Source organism: Phascolarctos cinereus, unplaced genomic scaffold, assembly GCF_003287225.1.
Source record: "Phascolarctos cinereus isolate Bilbo 61053 unplaced genomic scaffold, phaCin_HiC Scaffold_7;HRSCAF=346, whole genome shotgun sequence".
Lineage (NCBI taxonomy): Eukaryota > Metazoa > Chordata > Mammalia > Diprotodontia > Phascolarctidae > Phascolarctos > Phascolarctos cinereus.
The window spans coordinates 91272859-91281464 of record NW_027556180.1 but is presented as its reverse complement, the minus strand read 5'-3'; positions in this window follow the sequence as shown (position 1 = coordinate 91281464).

Sequence of the window (8606 nt, the reverse complement as noted above, 5' to 3'; positions counted from 1 at the left end):
TCCAGTGTCCCTCTATCATTATCAGTATCAAATATAAAACCCTCTGTTTCGTGTTCCTCTACCTCTACCAGTCTTTGTTCCAGTAACATTGACGTCTTTGTTATTTCCCAAACAATCTCTCATTTCTAGGCAATTTTTCTGACTGTTCCCATGCCTGTAATGTTCTTCTTCATCATATCAATCTCCTACCTTCCTTCAATTCCAGCTGAAATTCCAGCTCCTGGAAGTCTTTCCCAACCCATCTTATCTATTTTTTTCCTTTTTTGTATCTTCATCACCGAACATCATGCCTAGCTCATAGTAGGCACTTAATAAATGTTTATTGACTGACTGTCATATAGATGCAAAGCACTAGGATTCCAAATCTAAGCCTCTTGATTCAATGGTTCCATTACGTCATTTCTCACAACATTGTTTTGTCACTCCATAATCCAAGTAATGATGACCGCACTAATGTAGTAGGGTGGATAGAAAGGAGAGATATGAGAACAGGTAGATTGTCAGGTTTTGGCTAGTAATTGAATAAGAGAAGTGAGGGAAATTTATTTTTTTTATTAATTTATTTTGATTTATCAACAATCACTTCCATATGCTTTTGAGTTTTAAATTTTTCTCCCCTCCTTCTTCACCTCCCTCCCAAACGGCATGCAATCTGATATGGGCTATACATATACATTCCTATTAAACATATTTTTCACATTAGTCATATTGTAAGGAAGAATTAGAACACAATAGGAAGAACCACCAGAAAGAAGAAACAAAACAAACAGAAAAAAAAATAGCAAATGGTATGCTTTGATCTGCATTCAAACACCATAGTTCTTTCTTTGGATGTGGATAGCGTTTTGCATCATGAGACTTTTGGAGATGTCTTAGATTCTTGCATTGCTGAGAAGGGCTAAGTCTATCAACGTTATTCATTGCACAACATGGCTATTGCTGTATTCAACATTCTCCTGGTTCTGCTCACTTCACTCAGCATCAGTCCATACAAGTCTTTCCAGGTTTTTCTGAAGTCTGCCTGCTCATCATTTCTCATAGCACAATAGTATTCCATTACATTCATATATCACAACTTGTTCAGCCATTCCCTAATTGATGGCATCAGAAGTGAGTGAAATTTTTTTAAAAAAATCAAGGTTCTAAATAAAAGAATCACTGGTGGTGGCATGGATTAAGATAGTGAATCAAAAATTAGAAGGAGGAACAGTATCTTATGAATAGACAATTTCAGCCTTGGACAAGATGAGCTGAAGCATCCAGGTATAGCTATCCAATAGACAAGGTAGGGATGTGAGTCTGAAAAAGTCTGAACTCAGAAAGAGTTCAGAGATGAAAATGTTGATTTTGAGATCCTAGGAGTAGGAAAAAGTGTTATGGATGAATGAGTGAGTTGTGAATGAATGAAATTATTGAGGGTGCAAAAAGAGAAGAATCAGGAAAAGGACAAGAAGCAAGAAAATAAAATGCTAAAGGAAGAATTACAGCTATAGGAAGAGGGGTAAGAATGTGGTATGTGAAGCTAAGGGAGGAGGTGATGTCCAAAAGGAGGAGGTAATCAACAGAATGAAACACTGCAGAGACTTCAAGGAGAGAAAAAAAAATATCATGCACTGGTGACCTTCTGAAATAGCAGTTTCAGTACAGTGGTGAGATGGAGGCCAAATTTTAGAGAGTTGAAAGACTGTTTGGTGATGAAGTACAGATGGTTTGAAGGCATCTGGATGGGTCAGACCTGAGCCTATCTGTAAGCAAATGGGAAGGCATCAAAGTCCACAAGATGACAGAGGGAATAGGATCTATCTAACTGAGGAGTAAGAATACTAATTTTCCTGTGACTAGAGGAAATGGCTATCATACTAAGGATATATAGCCAATGCCAAAAGGATCAATAGTTCATGGTCTATAAATCAATTAACTTTCCATCAAGGGCTAAGAACCCATTTAATGATAGCCAAACACATCAGTGTGTTTCTGTGTACATATGTATATATACATATATGTATGTATATATATATATATGTATATATATATATACATACATATGTATATATATGTGGATATGTACATACGCAAAGAATAACTGAGGTATTGAATAAATTAGCTGCACTTCTTTAATCAGGAAATTAGGATTAATATTAAAAACAATGCTTTCTTCAAAAAAATTAGAGGCCAGTTCACTATGTGGAAGACCCTAGGACTGGCATCATATAATGCAAGATATGGAATTCATAAAAGCATAGGTCTAGAGCTGATACAGATGGTAGAAGGTATCTAATGCCAACCTTCTCATTTTATAGATGAGAAAACTGAGGTCTAGAGAGGTTGCCTAAGGTAACACAGTAAATGGCAGAGATGGAGTTTGAATCCAGCTTCTCTGACTCATGTGAAATCATCAATTAGAATTAAAGAATATATGCAGATGAAATATGGTTTAAAATATATTTGCCCAGCACAGAAGGAAAAATCACAGGTATGCTAACTATTATATGGCAATAAAAAATAGAATGGAAATTGTGTTTTTAAGTGACTACTAGTGAGACTTAATAAGGAGAGACTGAAATTTCTCTCTCTCTCTTTAAAAATAGCTGATAGACTGGGATAGGGAGATTTATCACTTTTTAATTAAGTTGGTGTCAACTCATGAGGTTTATTTCAGTACAAATCTGTTGACCAAAGTCTTTTCTGGTGAAAGCTGCTCCTTATTGAATGAAGCCATACGTATTCATGGGAAATTTCACTGTGAGCTGAAGCTGTTCCTTGGATTCAGCTGCCACATTTTAACAAGAATGACTATGAGTTATTGTGATTTCTATGTGCCCAGCAATGTTATGGAAATGGGTTTAAGATCAATCTCTGTTCTTTTAAAACCTGCAGTAGTAGATTCCACAGCATAGAGAAAAACGAATCCTGAAAAGGGTCTTGCCTATATATAGGACTAAACTATGTGGTATCAGAGTCTTGATTGAAATATAAACCTGTAGAATTTGTCATCTTTTGACCCAGACCAAAAGAATCAGTGGTTTAAATAAAATTTTGGGATGCAAAAAGGGTGAAGGATCTTTTTTTTTCTCCCTAAGACTCAATCCTGGGGTTTCTTTTTTTTGTTTCTATCTATGTCTTCTCTTTTTCAGTTTTTATTAGCTCCTACATTGAGTATTTATACAGACAACTTCCAGATCTAAATATCCCTTGTCATCCCTATCTTGACCTCTGATTCCACATCACCAACCGCATGTTGAACACCTCCAACCGAATGCCTCATATGCATCTTCAATTCAATATATCTAAAATAGAGCTTATTTTCTAGGAAAAAAAAAACCTCACGTTAATCAGCATATTTCTGCCAAGGGCACCGTCATGGTTTTAGTCGCCAAATTCAGAACCCTGGATCTTCCTGGATACTTCAGTCTCCCTCTCCACCCATATTGAATTTGTTGCCAAAATCTTGTCAATTCTACCTCTGCACCATCTCTCCCATCTATTCAAGCCCTCATCACAACTTGCCTAAATTATATTACAATAACTTCCTAGTCGGTGTCCCTGAACCTGATCTCTTTTTCTCCTCACTTCAGTTCTCCACATGGCTATCAAATTGACATTCCTAAGATACAGTTCTGCTCAAGAAGTTATAGTGGTTCCCTATTTCTCCCAGATAAAATACAAATCCTTTGTTGGGCATTTATAGCCTTTCACATTGGTCTCCAGCATACATACTCTTTATACACTCAACGTTTCAGACAAATTGACCTATTAGCTATTCCCTGATCACCATGTTCCATCTCTCTCCTCTGTGTGTTTACAAAGCCAAATCCTCTCCCCACCATGCAAGGAATGCAGTCTCTACTTTTCAAATTCATGGCTTCCTTCAAGGCTTGCCTCAGTGCAACTTTCTACTTGAAGTCCTTCCTGACTGCACCAATTATTAAATTACTTTCTTTAATCCCCAAAATTAGATTGCATATGCTTTGTATTTAATTTTCTGTGTATTACTGCTACCACTCCCCCAGTAGAATATGTTTCTTGAATACAGGAATTATCTTTATTTCTGCCTTTGGTCAAACACGAACATAGGCTTAATAAGTGTTTAATTGTTGGATTGAATTGAAATGTTGAATAAGTAGAAAGGCACAGTATAAGATAAGTCTGGACAGTACATAGAAGTGAAATTGTTCAAGATTTCAAAGAGGAAGTTATGCTTTATTTAATTAGCAATGGGAAGCACTTGAAGGTTTGGGGGCAGAAGAGTAATGTGATTAGAAGCATATAAATGTGCATGACTGGTACCCTATTTATATTCGTAGAGTACCTAAGGTAACTTTGGGAAGGCCTTCTTATGATGCTTTTTTTTTTAATTCTAAGACATTGAGTCCCAAAGTCTTGCAATCACTTGGTTTATCTCCAAAAGTGAAAGAAACACACATGTTCTTCATTCAATTTTCTGCAGACCCTATTATTCAACTGTAATTCCCATGAGGGCAAAAGATAAATCATATTTAAACTTTGTACCTATCCCAGAATTTTGCCTGCAGACTAAATGCTTAATATTTATTGAATAGATAAATGAATAAATGATAAATGACAATATTTATGTTGGCATCTTGATGACATTATGGCAATAAAATAACAAAACTAAAAATCAATAAAATGTTTCCCTTTTTTATCTCATAGATGCATATGATCCCCTCCATGCCATCGTGAGATATCAGTGTACACATAATATGTATATGTATGCCATATTTTATAATATACATTCCTCAAAGAAGCATGACAATTAGCCACTAGAGCTGTAGAAAGCTAATCCTTACCAAACACCTAAACTGTTCAACAGAGTCATGTTTTTGTGTTTTGTTTTGTTTTGTTTTTTGTTAAAGAAAGCAACAAACAAATGAAGATTCATCAATAGTATCTCCAGGCTCAAGGGTGATGATCCTATAACATTACTGAGTTCTGAAGTCATCATGTCACGTAGGGTAGCCTGCTACAATCTCATTTAATAATGATGTATAGACCAAGATTTTAAAGAGATATTATATGATTATAAATGACACTATTAAAGTACTACTGTTTTATTATTTAGAAGCAGGTAGAAAGGCTTACTAACATGACAGTAAATAAATACTTCTGTGTTCAGGCAATATGAAATAGGCTTTTTTTTTTCTTATGACTTAAAGCTATTCATTAAAATTGATCGGCTAGTTATAATTCAGGATTGACTACTGTGATTTGAGAACTCACCTGAAAGAAGAACCAATTTGTGACAAGAAATCCATGAACAAATTCCTTTAAGTTGCTACAGGACATGAATTTTGTAACCATTATGTGATTTGGACAGGGAGGTAACATTTAAATATCAGTTCCCTGTGACTAGAGATATGTCAATAATGCTAAGGATAGAGAGATGTTGGAAAGAACCGGCTGACTCAGCTGATCCTAATATTTGCTGACTTTTTGCTGCTGAAAATAGTCACCTATCTACTTCCACTCACCATCCTCAATTTGGCAGAGATTCTGATAGATTGATAACACATGCAGTACTGTGTGTAATTCAAAGATAAACTGTATTCATTTACATTTCAGCTCTTAAAGTCTATACTACATAACAATATTATACTTAAGAAGGAAACACTGCAGTAATAGTGTGCATGAGATACTTATGTTAAGCCTATATCTCAATTTGCATGTAAAAGTATATTTAAAGGAGGACACTGTCAAGAACCGTATTCCTACCATATTATTGATGACAAGGTAAACTACTAAAATGGAAATGAATTTAAGGACCTAATCAACACATCAATTATACTTTTGCTTACTTCTAGAAAAAATGCTCAGCTTCCATCTTTATTTTGCAAGCTATTTCTTGGTTCTCATTCACCACAGCTACAAGTATGTTCTGGTCACACAATGCTAAGGGTGAATATAAGAGAAATTTGCATCTTTATGTGTTGTTTTATCTGATCTGAATGCTTAACAGCATATTTATTTATACTGGTTTATTGTAAATCAACTTCTTGATCCATAGGTTTGAGACTTTTGTCTTCATATGTTGGGTACACTAATTCCACTATCAGAGGTAGCTAGGTGATCCAGTGGATACAGCACTGAGCCTGGAAGACCTGAGCTCAAACCCAGCCTCAGACGCTTACTAATTGTATGACCCTGCACAAGCCACTTAACCTCTTTTTGCCTTAATCTACTGGAGAAGGAAATGGGAAATTATTCCAGCATCTTTGACAAAAAATTAAAAACTCAGAGTTGGCCAGTACTGGTGTAAAATGGTTCACAGAATCAGGAACAGTTGGACATGACTGAATGACTAAACAAGAGTTCCATATATGTTTGTCTGTTTCTTGTCATTATACCATCTTATTGGTGTAACATTGTTTCAATAAATGCTTAGGCCTATGCTGTTGGTGGAGTTGTGAACTCACCCAACCATTCTGGAGAGCAACTTGGAACTATGCCCAAAGGGCTATAAAACTGAAATTTGACCCAGGAATACCACTGCTAGGTCTATATCCAAAGGCATTAAAAAAAAAAAGGAAAGGGAAAATGATTATTTGTACAAAAGCATTCATAGCAGTTCTTTTCTGGAGGCTAAGAATTAGAAATCAAAAGGATGCCTATCAGTTGGAAAATGGCTAAACAAACTGTGGTATATTATTGTGATGGAATATTATTATGCTATAAGAAATAACAAGCAGGATAATTTAAGAAACCCTAGAAAGACTTACATCAACCAATACAAAGTGAAGTGAGCAGAACCAGTACATGTACACAGTATCAGCAACATTGTAAATGGTGAATTGTGAATCACTTAGCTCTTTTCAGCAATACGATGATCCAAGAAAATCCAAAAGACTTATGATGAAGCATGTTTCCCACCCCAGAGAAAGAACTGATACTGTTTGATTACTGACTAAATTGTGCTATTTTTCACTGTCTTTCATTCTTTTGTTTTATTCAAGTCTTCTTATACAAAATGACTAATATGCAAAAGTTTTACATGATTACACCAATATAAAATGTATGAGTTTGCTTACTATTTCAAGAAAAAGGGGAGAGGAGAGAGGGAGAGAGAGAAAGAATTTGGAATGGGAAACATCATAAAAATGTTAAAAATTGTTTTAACATACAATTGGGCTTAGGCCACTATAAACTTGTTCCTCTTGGCATTTATATACAAATAGTAGAAGCACTTTTTTTCTTCTGTCAATTCTTTAAAATTTTTCATTTCAATTTTTTCCATTCTTTTTTTTTTAAATTTTATTTCCCATATGCTTTTGAGTTGAAAATTTTTCTCCCTTCCTCCCCCCCACTCCCAAGATGGCGCACAATCTGATATAGGCTTTACATTTACATACCCATTAAACATATTTTCACATTAGTGAAGTTGTAAGTAAAAATTAAAACCAATAGGAGGAACCATCAGAAAGATGAAACAAAACTCAACAGAAGGTAAAAATAAGTGATAGCGATTCGACTTCCATAGTTCTTTCTTTGGATGTGGACAGCATTTTCCATCCGAGGCCTCTGGAGATGTCTTAGATCCTTGTAATGCTGAGAAGGGTTCAGTTTAACAATCTTAGTCATTGCATAACGTGGCTGTTATTGTGTACAAAGTCCTCTTGGTTCTGCTCACTTCACTCAGCATCAGACCATATAAGTCTTTCCAGGTTTTTCTGAAGTCAGCCTGTTCATCATTTCTTATAGCACAATAGTATTCCATTACATTCATATACCACAACTTGCTCAGCCATTCCCCAATTGATGGGCATCCTCTCAATTTCCAATTCTTTGCCACCACAAAAAGAGCTGCTATGAATATTTTTGTACATGTGGGTCCTTTTCCCATTTGTTTGATCTCTTTGGGATATAGCCCTAGAAGTGCTATTGCTGGATCAAAGGGTATGCACATTTTTGTAGCCCTTTGGGCATAGTTCCAAATTGTTCTCCAAAATGGTTGGATCATTTCACAACTCCACCAACAATGTATTAGTGTTCCAATTTTCCCACATCTTCCAACATTTATCATTTTCCTGTTTTGTCATGTTGGCCAATCTGATAGGTGTGATGTGGTACCTCAGAGTTGTTTTGATTTGCATTTCTCTAATCAATAATGATTTAGAGCATTTTTTCATATGACTATAGATGGCTTTAATTTCTTCATCTGAGAACTGTCTGTTCATATCCTTTGACCATTTATCAATTGGGGAATGGCTTGTGTTCTTATAAATTTGTCTTAATTCTCTATATATTTTAGAAATGAGGCCTTTATCAGAGAGACTGGTTGTAAAAATTCTTTCCCAATTTTCTACCTTCCTTCTAATCTTAGTTGCATTGGCTTTGTTTGTGCAAAAACTTTTCAATTTAATGTAATCAAAATTATCCATTTTGCTTTTCATAATGTTCTCTATCTCCTGTTTGGTCATGAATTCTTCTGTTCTCCATAGATCTGATAGGTAAACTATTCCTTGTTCTCCCAGTTTACTTATGGTATCAGCCTTTATATCTAAGTCATGAACCCATTTTGACTTTATTTTGGTATATGGTGTGAGATTTGGGTCTATGCCTAGTTTCTGCCATACTCTTTTCCAGTTTTCCCA